The sequence below is a fragment of the Tamandua tetradactyla genome, chromosome 3 (genome assembly GCF_023851605.1).
Source record: "Tamandua tetradactyla isolate mTamTet1 chromosome 3, mTamTet1.pri, whole genome shotgun sequence".
NCBI classification, from domain to species: domain Eukaryota; kingdom Metazoa; phylum Chordata; class Mammalia; order Pilosa; family Myrmecophagidae; genus Tamandua; species Tamandua tetradactyla.
Window position 1 is genome coordinate 17,517,324 of NC_135329.1, and position 17,334 is coordinate 17,534,657.

The 17,334-nt window shown below is 38.4% G+C and overlaps 1 protein-coding gene across 4 annotated transcripts in view; it reads right to left on the reverse strand.

The window, feature by feature from the left end:
• The window catches only part of KAT6A (lysine acetyltransferase 6A), a 175,283-nt gene that overhangs the window by 62,333 nt on the left and 95,616 nt on the right, over window positions 1-17,334 (reverse strand). The window lies entirely within an intron of this gene.

A 17,334-nucleotide genomic window follows, 5' to 3' on the forward strand; every position in this document is an offset into this window, starting at 1 on the left:
TTGGTGTAAAAATTATATGTTGGGTACCCTATTACCTAATTTAACTTGTATGGTCAGTTTAGTTGAACGCCATTAACTACATGGAATCTTGAATAAGGCATCAGATCTTTTGGTTTTGTACAGGTTAGTGTGATGCCCTGATACATCCCAGAGTAATCTGGGGTTGCTGGATCAATGGTAATTCTATATTTAACTTTTTCAGGAACCACCATATTGCATTCCACAGTAGCTGCATCATTTTAGAGTTTCATCAACAATGCACTAGAGTTCCAAATTCCTTGCATCCTCACCAAAACTTGGCATTTTCCATTGATCTTTTGAAAAATGATAACCATCTCAGCAGGTGTGAAGTGCTATCTTGTGTGGTTTTAATTTGCATTTTCCTAATGGCTAATTATGTTGAGCATCATTTCATGTGTTATTGGCTATTTGGTATATTTTTAGAAAAATGTCCATTCATGTCTTTTGCCCATTTTTCCATTGAGTTGCTTAGTCCTTTCCTTATATGGAGTTGCAAGAGTTCCTTCTTTGGGATAGTAAATCCTTATTCGATTTATGATTTAAAACTATTTTCACTCATTTTGAACACTGTCCTCTTACTTTCTTGATAATTTCCTTTGGTACAGAAAAGTTCTTAATCTTGATGAAATCAAGTTTATATTTTTTTCTTTTGTTGTTTGTGCTTTTGGTGTCACATTTAAGAATCCACTGCTAAATCTCAGGTCATGAAAATTTGTCACTATGTTATCTTTTAAGAGTTCTACAGTTTTAGAATTTATATTTAGGTCCTTGATCCATTTTGACTTGGTTTTTGTATATGGTATTAGGTAGGGGTCAAACTTCATTCTTCTGCACGTGCGTATCCAGTTTTCTCAGTACCATCTGTGGAAGAGATTATTCTTCCCCACTGTACGTACTTAGCACCCTTGTGAAAAATCAATTGGGGAAAGGGAACAATTATTATATGGTCTCCTTCAGAAAATGCTTATAAGAAAACAGGGGCCTACAGCATCAAGGGACGGAGAAAACCTCAACTGAAAGGGGGAAGAGAGAAATGAGACACAATAAAGTGTCAGTGGCTGAAAAATTTCAGAGTCGAGAGGTTATCCTGGAGGTTATTCTTACGCATTATATAAATATCCCCTTTTTAGTTTAAGGTATATTAGAAAGGCTTGAGGAAAGTGCCTGAAACTGTAGAGCTGTGTTCCAGTAGCCATATTTCTTGAAGATGAATGTATAATGATATAGCTTTTGCAATGTGATTGAGTCACTGTAAAAACCGTGTGTCTGATGCTCCTTTTATCTGTGGTATGGAGAAATAAGTGAAAATATGGATTAAAATGAATAAAATAAAGATAACCAGTTCTGAAAAAGTGTTTGTGCTGGTGTATTTGAAGTCTGTACAGGGGTTGGATTGTGGCTGGACAGGCAAACAAGTACCAATAGCTTAATTAATGGTTGGTGAGGTCAGGTCTGCTTCATTCTGAAGGATTAACTAGTCCTGGATCCTGGCACTTATCTAGACCCTAATGTTGATTATAATGGAGTTCTAGATAGATAACATCAACCACTCTTCAGGCTATGACATTGATGACATTGTTAGTTTTGTTTCTAGATCTGTTCTCCCTAGGACAGAGAGGGACTGGGGCAGGTTTTATAGTGCTCAGCTTATAAATATTTGTCAGGTTGAGGAGAGAGGAATGAGCTCTACAATAAGGGTTGTTTTTGCTACCAGCTGCAGTTAAAAAAAAAAAAAAAAAAAAAAGCTAAAGGAAACAGTTGGAGCCCCAAGTAGTATTAGCAGCTAACTTCAAGTATGTATTTACTCAGGCTGGCTGCAGTGGTAGCCTAGTTGATCCAGCTAATAAAAAAGCTTATCCAACAGGCTCTGGCACCTGTTGGCAGCTACGGGAACATCTATATCAGTCCAGGGTATACTGTCTGAAAGATTCAGACCACTCATTTGCAACAGTATATGTTTAATCCCACACTTAAAAAAAAAAAATACTACAATGGGAGGGGGGCAAAAAAAGAAAAACTGAAACAAATTCAAATACTTAAAGCCTCATAATGTATTCATCCTCTGAAGCAGAGAACGTTAGATAATGGTGTCCATGGAGTGAGGAAATGGGAAATGGAAAGGATTCCTTCAATTTTCTAGTTTATTAAAACACTACCTTTAACATTAACTGGCAGAAAAGTGTAATACACATCAAAGTTGGCTCAAATGAAGATTCTTAAACACTAGCATAAACCCTGTGCCACGGAATGAATGAAGCCACCTAGATCACTTCATAACATCAACTGATTTGCATCTTCCACTGCCTAGAGTCTGGGTCTGTCTCCTCTAGCCAGTGAGCATTACATGATTACAGAAGGGAAGGGGAAAAGATGTACTCAGTACGTACTATATACCATAAATAGTATAGATGTGCTTTACTACTTATAACCATTTAATGACTAAGAACAAAGACCTTTTTTCTTTTTGTATTTCATTCAATGTCACGAGACTACATTATGTCAGGGTAAAAACCAATCATCAATAATGCGCACATTGCTACAGCTGAAAAATAAATATAAACGTTCACCTGAGCCCTGTTTCAAAGACTAGCTCACAGAAACTTATTTAATAGGACCTACAAAAATAGAAGGATGTGGGACAATCAAGTACTATTAAATGCCCTTTTCTCGGCAAACTCTGTTCACTAACATCACAGAGCAAATAACAAAAGGAATGCCACCCTGCAGGCATCTATAACAACATCACAAGGTTTCTGATTTATTGTGGGTGCTTCAGTGAAGCTGGACACTGATCACTTTTCTGTGTGCTAAGAGGGAAAAGATTTCATTTGGGGCCTGAGTATCTAGACTTCCCCTTTTACAACTGGGTGACCTCAGAAAAGTGGCAATCTCACTGTGCCTCAGTTTCCTCATGAGAAAAGGAGTTAATGATCCAATGAAGTAGTTACTAAGCTAGTAGATATAAAGCACTTAGAGCACTTAGCACACAGCAAGTACGACATATATATTAGCTATTTCTTATTTTCCTCACAAGATTCTTGTGAGGAAAAGAAAACCCTGCAAGAGTGTCTTCAATTTACCAAGGTGGCAATTTATGCAAAGTAATTAATTTACTCAGGGTCACAGACAGTGAGAGCTAAAAGCCATTCTGGCCATGTTATTTGCTACTAGCCTACTACAAAATAAAAAACTCACAAACCCCTCAATGAATGAGACTTCTTTAAGGAAATCAGATTGTGCTAATGCTAATCTTGACATCTCGTCTCAATTGAAAAAATATCTATTGCCTTCCCAGGTACACAATGCTAAATAACACGATTGTCAGGCCAGACAAGCAACCAACTAACAAACTAGTGAGTGATAGAACCTGACACTTTCAAAGCCCTAAAGAAAGAAAAAAAAAGAATAAGTAACAGGGGGGAACAAATGTTAAAATGAATTGAATAGATTGAAATACTAGTGATCAATAAAAGGGGATGGTAAGGGGTATACAAAATAATAGGGGGAACACAGGTTAAAATATATTGGGTAGATGGAAATACTAGCAGTCGATGAGAGGGAGGTGTAAGGGGTATGTATGAGTTTTCTTTTTATTTCTTTTTCTGGAGTGATGCAAATGTTCTAAAAAATGATCATGGTGATGAATATACAACTATGTGATGATATTATGAGCCATTGTACACCATACATGGAGTATCTGTATGTTAAGAATGCTCATGTTTGTATGTTGTTTGGTTTGTCAACGAAAATTAAAAAATTTAAAAAAAGAAAACAGGGGCCTAGACTGTAAGCTCTTATAACAGACACATTTAGTCTGGAGTGGTAATTATTACTTCTGGATTTTGAGAGGCTGTTTTATATACATATACCCTGATATTCAGAGATATGAATGAAGCTGATAAGGTAATTCAGAACACAAAGGTAAGGAAGACATCGTTTATATTTTAGAACCACAACTACTCTTTGAGATCAAAGGAAGAAAGTTTTATTCTGCCAGAATAAATTCTGTGTAGCATATAATCTAATTCAACCTTCTGGATAGCTCATTTGAGCAATCCAAACATAAGGAGCCCATAATAAGAATGAGGGCCTTTAATTCTGTATAGTTTAATGTAATGCTTGGATACATCCTAGAATATATTAAGTTGATAATCAAAAAGTACTGTCAAAGTCCCTTAAGGGATAGGAGAAAAAAAATGTAACTATTCAACCTATTCAACTTTACCACTGGGAAACCCCTGATACTGTGTCAAACATTAGGGACAGCCAAACAATAGGCCAAGCCTTTGATCTTGAGGCTTACTCTTATGAAGCTTATGTATATAATGGAAAAGCTTAGCCTACCTATAGATAGGCCAAAGAGTTACTTCTGGAGGACCTCTTTTTTGGCTCAGATGTGGTCTCACTCTCTCTAAGCCCAACTCTGCAAGTGAAATCATCGTCCTCCCCGCTACATGGGACATGACATCCAGGGGTAAAAGTGGGAGATGTGGAGATGTGGGAGATGACTCCGACGGGTGAGTCTGGCTCTGGCACTGTGGGATCAACAATTCCATCCTGACCAAAAGTGGGAAAAGAAGTGAAACTAAGAAAGTATAAGTGGCAGAGAGAGTTCAAATAGCATCGGAAGGCTACTCTGGAGGTCACTTTTATGCAAGCTTCAGTTAAACATTGCCACCTATAATAACTTGCCCAACACTAATTAAAACTATTCTAGCCAATCCTAAAGAACACCTAGGGCAATATATATGATTCTACAAAGGTTCCATGCACTAGGGTAACTTTTCAGAAACCTACAACCTCCAGGTGGGTCTCTGGACCAGTAATCCTGAAACCTAGAGGGCCCAGCCTCTCCAGAATATCAGCTAGTTCCATTTCCCTACCCCATATTATTGACAGCCCCTTACATGGTGAAAAAGTTAGAATGGCCATAGCCCAAATACCTCTAAAGAATGGGATAGACCAAAGCCGATGTACAGTTATATAGAGAAGGTGGGGGTTAACAAACTATTATGATTACTGAATCATTAAATTGGTATTTCTTTTAGTCTTCAGTATCTTAGAGCAGCTAGAAGTAAAAATCTGAACTTGTGGAACTACAATCCATACCAAACTCTGAAATCTGTCCTACAACTAATTATGGCACTGTGCTTTAAAATTCATTGCTTTTTTGTCTATATGCTATTTTTCACAAAAAAAAGTTGATTATGATGGTGACATGAGCAGCTAGAAGGAAAAATCTGAGATAATGGTATGGTAGCCCATGAAAACTCTGGGATCTGTCTTGTAACTACTTGTTGACGAGTGCTTTCAAAACTATTGCTTTCTCTTCCTTACCTTTGTATATATATTATTTTATACAACAAAAAAAAAAGTTAAAAAAAAATCAACTGGGAAAGGAAGGATCCAAGGTTGCTGATGAGGAAGAGGCTGGGCTCACTTCTTTCCCAGAGAAACAACTAGAGAACAGGTAGAAACTGTTCAGAGCAATAGTTCTGGAGCTCGAAATTGGGGATAAGAGCTGTGGGACACCCAGGAAAGTATAGGAGGAAGAGACGGAAAAGCTGGGGTGAAAAACTGAGTAGTGACCCCTCAGTACAGCTCCTGGTACCCATTCCCTATTTTCAAGCAGAAAGCTTCTGGGTGGCAACTGCAAACTTAAAGGGCAGCAGAGGTTCACTCTCCCAAGAACAGGGTAGGGCATGGTCTACCACTATTTCAACTTTTGGTGGGGGAATTTGAACTATTGGTACTGGCAGTTTCCATCCACCCACCCTTCTCACTCTTCCAGACCATACCACTGTCTGGAGCCAAAAGCTAAAAACTAGTTTGCCTTCAGAAGGCTGAGGGGAAAATGTTTTCGAAGATCGCCATCTGCTGGCAGGAAAGGAAAGTGCACCTCTGGAAAGATGTCTAAAAGGTTTTTGGGCAAAGGTCATGGGCTGGGCAGACAAGGAAAGCGATCCTTGGACAGAATTAAAAGCTTTATGTCATCTTTACCTGATCCTCTCTCTGGGGCCCTGTGGAACTGGGGATTGTCCCCTTTGTGAATCCCTGGTCCAGTCCTAGTTGGGTAATACTGATGAACTAAGTATCAGAAGAAGAATAACAAACCCAATAAACAGCAAAATCTTTCACCAGATTGTGAAAACCTTGTGTCTGATAATCCTTTTGTCCAGGATATGAACAAATGGATTAAAAAAAAAATGGGGACAAAGGACAGATGAATAACAGCAGCGGAGGGGAAGGTGGGTAGTTTGAAGTACTGGTAGTCAATGAGAGGGAGGCGGGTAAGGGGTATGGAATGTCTGGAGTGATACAAATGTTCTAAAAATGATCATGGTGATGAATACCTAACTATGTGATGATACTGTGAGCCAGTGACTGTCCACCATGTATGGAATGTTTGTGTGTTAAGATTTATTAATACAAATATTTCAAAAGAAAAAAAGAAGAAGATACTAAGGGAGCACAAGGAAGGATTTGAAAGCATACAAAGACAAATAACAGATTTTAAGGGAATGAAACGCACAAGAGATGAAATTAAAATCACACTTGAAGCACACAACAACAAATTTGAAGAGGCAGAAGAAAGGGCCAGCGAGCTAGCAACTAAATTCAAATAGAAAACAGAACAGAGAAAAGAACAGGAAATATTGAGTAATGTCTCAATGAACTGATTGACAATACACAGTGCACAAAGATATGTGAGCAGGGAAAAGGGACAGAAGGAATATTTGAGGAAATAATGGCTGAGAATTTCCCAACTCTTAAGAAAGGCATTTATTTCCATGTCTAAGAAGTACAACATTACTTCAAACCAAATAAATCTGAATAAACCTACTCCAAGATACATACTAATTGGATGTCAAATGCCAAATATAAAGAAAGAATTCTGAAAGCAGCAAGATACAGGTGATTCATTACATACAAATGATGCTTCTTTAAGACCAAGCACTGATCTTGCATCAGAAACCATGGAAGAAAGAAAGCAAGAAGAGAAAAACTTCCAGACAAGAATTCTCTATCCAGCAAAACTGCTCTCCAAAAATGAGGAAGTGCAGGACACAGTGGCTCAGCAAGCAGAGTTCTCACCTGCCATGCTGGAGACCCAGGTTCAATTCCCAGTGCCTGCCCATGTAAAAAAAAAAAAAAGAGGGAAAGTGACTCAGAACTGTTTCTGCACCAACTTTGTGTGCTCAGTACCAAATCCAAGATGCCCACTGTGGGAGTCAGCACCTGGAAGCCTCTTCCACACAAGTTAAAGAGGCTGTGAAGGCAGCAACTGACATAGGATTGCCACATCAACTGTGCCTATGTCTACCTATGAAATGAAGTTGGTGAAGCCGTCAAGAGAAGATCCAAGAGAAGGTTGTTAAGTGAAAGAACCTCTTCATCGTTAGCAAGTTATGGTGCACCTTCTTTGAGGGACCCCTTGTGAGAGAAGCATTCCAGAAGACCCTCAGGATCTGAAACTGGACCATCTGGATTAGTCACTTTCCACAGGGATTACAGCCTGGGAAAGACTGGTTCCCTAAAGAAGATAAAGGCATTATTCTCCTCAGTAAAATGACATTCTTGGGCGCCTGGGAGGTAATGGAAGAGATGGTGGGCTCTTCCCTCCAGCTGGTGAAAGCCATTGGGATCTCCAACTTCAACCATTTCAGATGAAAAGACTTTTGAACAAATCTGGACCGAAACATAAACCAGTGACTAACCAGATCGAATGCCATGCACACCTCATGCAAGAGAAATGGATCCAGCATCATCACTCCAAGGGCATCAGTCACTGCCTACAGCTCCCTGGGTTCTCCAGAGACCCTGGGATAAGCCAGTGGAACTTTAACTACTGGAGGACCCCAAGATTAAGGCAATTGTTGCAAAACACAGAAAAACAACAGTCCAAGTTCTGATCTGGTTCCATATCCAGAGGGATGTGGTTATGATTCCCAAGCCTGTGAGTCTTCAACACATTACTGAGAACTTTCAGGTCTCTGACTTTAAATTCAGTGATGAGGAAATCCAGTTTCATCAGAAACTGGAGGGCCTGTGCCATAGAGCATGTCTTTCATTTAGAGGATTATTCATACCATGCAGAATAGTGAAGCTGAATCTCCAGATCAGATTATCCAGTGGATTCTCTCTCTTCACTATACTGGCATATACTTCCCTCTACCAGCAACCAATTTTAACCAGGCTTTTCAGAAATCATACTGGATGGGGCTCTGTTGTATGTCAGAATCTAGTTTTAACCAGAACTAGCATGTTCTATTAGGAGCAGCTCATCACTGGGAGATCAGAAAAACAAATAGAAGGGTTTTTTTCACTTATTTGACTATTTATTTATTAAATACTGTGAACTCTGCTACCACTGAGAATACAAAGGTTAAAACAAAGACTAAATAATAACAGTATTTATTGAGAGTTTAGCATGCTGCTAAAACCATGAGATGCTTTTTATATGTGTTAACTGTACTGGTTTGAAACTGTTATGTAACCCACAAAAGCCATGTTCTTTTAATCCAGTCTTTTGGGGCAAACCTATTGTGGGTGGTGCCTTTCGATTAGATTGCTTCCATGGAGATGTGACCCACCCATTCAAGGCAGGCCTTAATTAGTTTACTAGAGTCCTTATAAGAGTAGACACATAGAGCAGAGAGATGAAACAAACACATAGATGTTTGGAGATGCTAAGTTAAAGAGAGTTTGCCCTGGAGAAGCTAAGTAAGGAAACACATGCTTAGAGTGAAAATCACTGGAAAGTGGAGCTGAGAGCTGTTTGAAACCAGAAGCCAGGAGAGAAGAACAGCAGATACTGCACTGTGCCTTCCCATGTAGCAGAGAACCCCCTGAGCAGAATGGCCTTTCTTAAGTGAAGGTATTCTCCTTCTGATGCCTTAATTTGGACATATTCATGCTGTTAGAACTGTAAACTTATAACTAAATAAATCCCCTTTACAAAAGCCAAAAAAAAAAAAAAGGTGAATATTATCAATACCCTTTTTCAATGAGAAAATGTTAGAATGGGCATAGCCCAAATAACCCTAAAGACTGGGAGAAAGCAAAAAAGAAGGTGGAGTTATAACAGAGAAAATAGGATTTAACAAATGAGTATGACTGCTGAATCATTGTGTTTATATTTCAGTCTCCAGTGTCTTGGAGCAGTCAAAAGGAAAAACCTAAAATTGTGGAACTGTAACCTACACGAAGCTCTGAATTCTGCTCTATAATTAACTGCATGTTGTGCTTTGAAATTTATTGCTTTTTGTATATATATTATTCTTCACAATAAAAACAATTAAATGTAAAGAGGTCAGAAGAAAAAAAAATGAGGGGGAGTTTAAATATTCCTTCCCTCTCTCAGCACCTTTTCTGCATCCCATAAGATTTGATGTTTTCTTATTTTTATTTGTCTTGAGATAATTTAATGATTTTTCCTGCAATTCCTGCTTTGATCCACTGATTATTTAAGAGATTATTTAAGAGTGTGTTGTTTAACCTCCATAAATTTGTGCATTTTCTAGTTCTTCACCTGTTGTTAATTTCCATCTTCATTACCCTATGATCAAAGTGCTTTGGATAATTTCAGCCTTTTTATATATATTGAGATCTGTTTTGTGACCCAACATGTGCGCTATCTTGGAGAATGATCCATGAGTTCACGAGAAGAATTTTCTGCTGTTATGCTGTGCATTGTTCTGTCTAGCTCAATTTATCAAATTTTGTGAGATCTGTTTTCTTACTGATTCTCTACATATTATATCTATTGATGTCACTGGTTTACTGAAGTCAACAACTATTACTGTAAAGACATCTGTTACTAGTTTTGCTAGTGTTTGCCTTGTATATTTTGGTGTGTATGTATTTATGTTTGTTATTTCTTCTTGGTGGGTTGTAACTTATTACATATTCCCTTTATCATACTGAGTTCCTTTTGATTCCTATTTTTTTTTAGTGTTTTTCTCAGAAAAGGATGCTGAATTTTGTCCAATACTTTGTCAGCATCAATCGAGATGATCATGTGATTTTTCCCAATTGATTTGTTAATGTGCTGTATTACACTAATTGATTTTCTTTTGCTGACCCATCCTTGCATTCCTGGTATAAACCCACTTGGTCATGGTGTATAATTCTTTTAATGTGCTGTTGGATTCGATTTGCTAATGTTTTATTGAGAGTTTTTGCATCCATGTTCATTAGGGAGATTGGCCTGTAGTTTTCCTTTCTTATAGCATCTTTATCTGGTTTTGGTATTAAAATGGTATTAGCTTCATTTAGTGGAAGAATGCTCGCCTTCTATGCAGGAGACCTGGGTTCGATTCCCAGACCAAGCACACACAAACACAAAAGATATTAGCTTCATAAAATGAGTTAGGTAGAGTTCCTCCTTCTTCAATTTTTTGGAAAAGTTTGAGCAGGATTGGTGTTGGTTCTTTCTGGAATCTTTGATAAAATTCCCCTGTGAAGCCATCTGGCCCTGGGTTTTTCTTTTTAGGAAGATTTTTGATGACAGGTTGAACCTCTTTACTAGTGATTGGTTTGTTGAGATCTTCTGTTTCTTCCTGTGTCAGTGTAGTTTGTTGGTGTGTCTCCAGGAATTCGTCCATTTCATCTAAGTTGTCTAGTTTGTTGGCATACAGTTGTTCATAGTATCTTCTTATGATTTATTTCTTCAGGGTCTGTGGTAATGTACCCCTTCTCATTTCTGATTCTGTTTATTTGCATCCTCTCTTTTTTCTTTGTCAATCTTGCTAGTGGGCCATCAATTTTAATGATTTTCTCAAAGAACCAAGTTTTGGTTTTATTGATTCTTTCGTTCTCCCATTCATTTATCCCTGCTTTAATCTTGATTTCTCTTCTCCCATTTGCTTTGGGGTTAGTTTGCTGTTCTTTCTCAAGTTCCTCCAAGTTTGCTGTAAAGTCCTTGATTTTTGCTCTTTCTTGTTTTTTAATATAGCCATTTAGGGCAATAAACTTTCCTCTCAGTACAGCCTTTGCCGCACCCTATAAGTTCTGATAAGTTGTATTCTCATTTTCATTCATCTCCAAATAGCTATTGATTTCTCTAGCAATTTCTTCTTTGACCCACTGATTAAGAGTGTGTTATTTAATCTCCATATACATTTGTGAATGTCCTCGTTCTTTGGTGGTTATTGCGATCCAGCTTCATCCCATTGTGATCAGAGAAAGTGCTTTGAATAATTTCAAAATTTTTAAATTTATAAAGACTTGTTTTATGCCCCAGCAAATGATCTATCCTGGAGAATGTTCCATGAACACTAGAGAAGAATGTATATCCTTGTGCTTTGGGGTGCAATGACTTATATATGTCTGTTAGGTCTAATCCATTTATCAAGCTATTTAACTTCTCTGTTTCCTTGTTGATCTTCTGTCTGGTTGTTCTATCTACAGAGGAGAGGGGTGTATTGAAGTCTCCTACTGTTACTGTTGAAACATCTCTCACTCCCTTCAGTTTTGCCAATGTCTGCCTCATGTACTTTGGACCTCCTTGATCAGGAGCATAAACATTTGTGATTTTTATATCTTCTTGGTGAATTGACCCTTTAATTAGTATATAGTGTCCTACATGGGCTCTTATGATGTCTTTACATTTAAAGTCTATTTTGTCCATTATTAGTATAGCTACTCCTGCTTTCTTTTGGATACAACTTGCATGGAAAATCTTTTTTCATCATTTCACTTTCAATCTATTTGTATCCTTGTGTCTACGATGAGTCTCTTGCAAACAGAATATAGTTGGGTTATGTTTCTTTTTTTTAATTTTTTTTTAAACATAACATATAAACATGAACATTCTTATCACTTATCATTCCATTCTTGGTATATAACCAATAACTCACAGTATCATCACATAGTTGTATATTCATCGCCATGATCATTTCTTAGAACATTTGCATCAATACAGAAAAAGAAAAAAGAAAAAAGCTCATACATACCATACCCCTTACTCCTCCCTCTCGTTGACTGCTAGTATTTCCATCTACCCAATATATTTTAAACTTTGTTTCCCCTATTATTTTCTATACCCCTTACCACTCTCTTTCACTGATCACTAGCATTTCAATCTACTAAATTTATTTTAACATTTGTTTCCCTACTTATTTTTAATCCATATGTTTTACTCATCTGTCCATACCGTAGATAAAAGGAGTATCAGACACAGGTTTTCACAATCACACAGTCACGCTGCAAAAAAATACCATTATACATGGATTATGTTTCTTAATCCATTCTGACAATCTCTTTTAATTGGTAAGTTTAGTCCATTAACAAAGTTATTACTGAAAAGGTGTTTCTTGATTCCACCATCTTATCCTTTTAATTGTTTGTCAGATCCATATATTGTTTTCCCTCTTTCTCTTTGTACTCTTTAAATTACCCTTAGTGGTACTCTTCAATTCTGTACCTCCTCCAGACCTCCCTCTCCTGTCTTTTTTTCAGCTGGCAGAACTTCTTTTAGTGTTTTTTGTAGGGCCAGTCTCTTGTTGACAAATTCTTTCAGGACTTCTTTGTCGGTGAAAACTTTAATCTCTCCCTCAATTTTGAAGGACAATTTGGCTGGGTACAGTATTCTTTGCTGGAAGTCCTTCTCTTTTAGGAATCTGAATATATCATACCACTGCCTTCTCACCTCCAGGGTGCTAACTGATATGTCTCAGTCTTATTTGACTTCCCTTGTATGTAGTAGATTGTTTTTCTCTTGCCCCTTTCAGGATTTTCTGCTTCTCTTCAACGTTTGACAGACTGATATGTATATGCCTTGGGGCAGGCTTATTTGGATTTATTCTGTTTGGAGTTCTTCAAGCTTCTTTGACTTGTATATTTATGTCCTTTATGGGGATTAGGAAGTATCCCCATTATATTCTCAACTATTTTTCCTAGCCCTTTACTCCTCTCTTCTCCTTCTGGGACGCCAATGATTTTTACATTTGAGTGCTTTGTTTTGGCTATCATTTCCCTGAGTTCCCATTCAATTTTTTCCATCTTTTTTACCATTTGCTGTTTTGAGTCTTCGAAGTCAATTATCATGTCCTCTATACATTTATTCTTTCTTCTGTCTTTTCAAATCTGGTGTTGTAGGCCTGTGGTATGTTTTTTATTTGGTCAACAGTCTTTAATCTCTGAGATTTATGCTATTTTTTTATTTATTCTTTCAAATTCCTCTTTGTGCTCTTCTACTGTTCTCTTGATCTTTATGTCATATGCCCACTTATTTTATTAAGTAGAGTTGTATGAACATCTTTGATTAGTTGTTCCAATGTCTGTGTCTCCTCTGGAGTTTTAATTTGGTCATTAGGCAGAGCTATATCTGTCTGCATTGTGATATGTTTAGTGATCTTCTGCTATCTTCATCACAAATATCTTGATTGATTTACTTTGGGAGTTGATTTCTTTCAGTAGTCTAAGGCCTTGGCCTTGTGTTTGAGGGATGGTTGTTCAGCAGGGAGCAGGGCACAGGGTGGAGCAGTTAGTATGGTGATTTGTTTCAGTGCAGGTGTGGGCACAGGTTGGGGATGTTATGCTGATGCTTGTGAACATGGGCACCCAGCAGCCAGAGATGATGTAGCTGTGCGGGTGCACCGGTCTGGGGGGTGTAACACTGGTGTGTGCTGGTTGAAGGCACAGGGCCCTTTGTGTGCATGTGTAGAGCTGTGGCAGCAGGTCAGTGTTATGCCTTTGTGGATTAGGGACAGAGGTGGCTCGGCTGCGCATGTCAGCACTTTGTCAGAGGTGGGGAATGAGGGGGCTGTGTGCATGCGTAGTTCTAGGACTGCTGTAAAGTGTGGTTCCCAGAGCTGAGTGATGTGACTGGGAACCCGTCCGCATGTGTGGGCCTGGGAGTGCCATAAATGGATGAGCTAAGCTCAGGAAGCATGGGGTGCGGGGGTAGCCTAGGTATGGAGGTTAGTGCCTGCAATCTTTATGCGGTGCCAACAGCCTGCAGGAAACAGGGAGGGGGAGGTAGTGCTCAGGAGGATTGCAGGAGACGTGGGTTGGGCCGCACTTGGGGTGGGGGTGTGGGGCAGGTACGTACACTGGGGTGGGTGCGCCTGGAGTGTGGGGAATGGGAGTGGGTACATTGGATGTGTGGTGAGTAGCCAGTCACGGGGCTGTACTTGGGTTGCCCCTTTTATTTAAATATAATATCCCTGTCTCTCCAGACTGCTGTAGCCAGCAGGTCACGGTCTGGGTACATCCAAAACTGCCAGTCCAGGGGGTGAGGGATAGGTGCCAGGAACTGTGATAGAAATCAGACTTCTACCAAAGTCTCTCTGGGAAAATAATGGACCCACTAGCTCCTGGATTCCTGCATGAAAATACTCTACGCTGTAGGTCCAAGAGGGTTAACTTCACAGTTGGACCAGGACGGCAACCATCTCTTGCCAGCGAGTGAAAACCAGGCCCATACACAGCTGCCAGCCTCAGGGGGGAGGATAGGCATGATCAAGTTCACTCACCACTATTTCTCTGTCAAAGTTTGTCTGTTTTTTCACTCGATTCTTCCCTATATGTTGTAGTGGTCCTTCCCTGGTCTTTCAAGCCCCCAAACCGTTGCTCTGGATAGTTTCTGCCTGTTTTCTAGATGTTTTTGGTAGGGGAGTGTGCTTTGCCTGCCCTTATTCCACCATCTCCCTGCTAGATGATCTTTTATAATGATCTATTTTGAATCACTTCTTTCATTTTGTATAAATGTTTTTTTTTATGGTTACCATGGGATTATATTTAGCATACTAGATCTATTACAATTCAGTTTGTGTTGATTCCATCCTGACTTCAACAACCTGCACACACAAAGTACCTATATCCCTCCACTCCTTCTTTTTTATGTTACAAATTACATCTTTATATATTATATGTCCAGTAACAAAGATACATGCTTGTTTTTTATACACTTGAACTTTCAGCCATAAGGAAGTAAAAGACACCATTACAAATGAAAATTGAATACTGCATGTATATTTACCCGTATCGTTATATCAGAGATCCCTTTCTTTCAACATGGAAGACTCCTGTTAGCATTTTTGAGGCAAATTTAGTGATAATGAAATCTCTCAGTTTTTATTTGTTCAGAAATGTCTTAATTTCTCCCTGCTTACTGGATTTATTTTTCTCAGGTAACATTTTATTTTTCTTTCAATACTTTACATATGTGCTTCTATTGTCTTCTGGCTTCCATGATTTCTAGTGTGAAATCAGATGTTTACTTTATTAACGCCCCCTTATATGTGATGTCACTCCTCTCTCAATGTTTTTTAGATTCTAGCTTTGTCCTTGGCATTGGAAAGTTTGATTATACTGTGTCTTGGCGCACATCTATTTGGTTTCATCCTACATGGCTTTGTTGAACATCTTGGATTTGTATATTAATACCTTTCATTAAATTTTGGATATTTTCTGCCATTATTTCTTCAAATATTTTTTTCTGGCCCTTTATCTCTCTTTTCTCCCTCTGGGTTACCAATGATTCATATATTGGTACATTTGATGGTGTCCCACAAGTTCCTCATACTCTGTTATTATTATTTTTTAAATTATTTTTTCTTCATGCTTCTCAACCTGGGCAATTTCAATTGTTTTGTCTTTGAGTTCATGGATCCTTTCTTCTGTCTTCTCCAGAAACACACTATTGAATTTTTCACTTCCATTATAGTACTTTTGAATTCCAGAATTTTCATTTGGTACTTCTTTATAATTTCTCTCATTATTGAATTTTCATTTTGTTTACACATTGTTTTCCTGATTTCCTTCAGTTCTTTATCCATGCTTACCTTTAGTTCATTGATCCTACTTGTGAGAATTGTTCTAAGATCTTTGATAACTTAATTCCCAAGACAATGCTTTCTCTGGAATATTTTCTGTTGAATTCTTTTTTCCTGTGACTGTGCCAGACTTTCTCGTCTCCTTGTATGTTTCACAATTTTTTGTCAAGGGCCAGAATGTAATACTACATTCTGAGTATTATGTTATGGTCACTCTGGAATGTTATCCTACTTCTTGGTTAGAATAAGAACAAGAACAAAAATTAAAAGGGAAAAAAACTAACAGATAATCCCACTCTACCTTCCCTCCCCCCTCAAAAAAGAGGGTAGGAGAAGAAAGGAAAAAAAATACTGAGGTATAATCCCTCTCCAAGCTTCTTGTGATATGACGATGGGAAGCCAGAACTGCTGCTTTCAAGGCTAAAACCCACAACAGCATCCCACTTATCCACCAGACATAAAAATATAAAAAATAGAATTAAAAAAAAAGAAAAAGAGAAAGTGTACTGACTCTCTGAGAACATGTAGATGCTGGTGTAAGGCCAGAAGATACTGTTTCTGAAAGAAATCATGAAACTAAGGACACTGGGCCTTCAGGAATCCACTGGACAAAACAACACATGAAAAAGAAGAAACCCAGCCAATTAAAAAGTGCACTTAAGTTTTTAAGTCCTGAAACACGCTGGTGTGAGCCCAGAAGCCACTGCTGCAGAGAGGGCTAAAACCAAGACCAAAGTCTACGTTGTACCCTCATGGATCTGCCAGACCAGGAAACAACCACATATAAGAGGGAGGAAAAAAAAAAAAAACAAAAAACCAACACTAGCTCTTTATGTCCAGGTAGATGATATGCTGGTGAAAGACTGTAAACACAACTGCCCAGAAAGTCAAAACTGAAGCCATCTTTCATGCTGGTCTTTCCTCATGCAACCCCCAGACTGATCTTGACCCTCAACCCCAACTTGCAGAAGAGGTTTCCTCTACCAGACCTGGCCCTAGCCAGCCACTTGGAATCCAGGGTAGGCTGCAACAGCTGCAGCCGTGGGACTGAAAAATGGTACTGGTCACAGGTTCACACTTTCACTTAAAAAAGCTGAAGTCCCAGCAGGCTCTCACTTCCTGTGACACTCCTGTAGTTGTTCTAAATATCTATCCCAGTTGTTCTGTCTATTCTATCTCCTAGCTGATTCCAGTGTCTTTTTCCAGCTCTTTCATTTTTCTAGTGGAGGGAGCCATTTGCCTGTTTTATATATTTAGGTCATTGGCAAAAAGGCTCTACTGCTAAAAGAGGATGGAAATCACTGCATTGTATGATGTGCCATTACATACTTAACCATTCTTTTTTTAACCCGTTCCAGAGTGACTTATTCCTCCTATTTCAAATATCAGCACTTAGACACTACATGCTAACATTCCTATTTCCATAAGCAGAACATGAAAAATACCTCCCAAATAATACAATATAATCTATAACCAGAAATAACTTATTTTCTTAGTTCACACTATTTTGGAATAAGCACATCACTGTTTG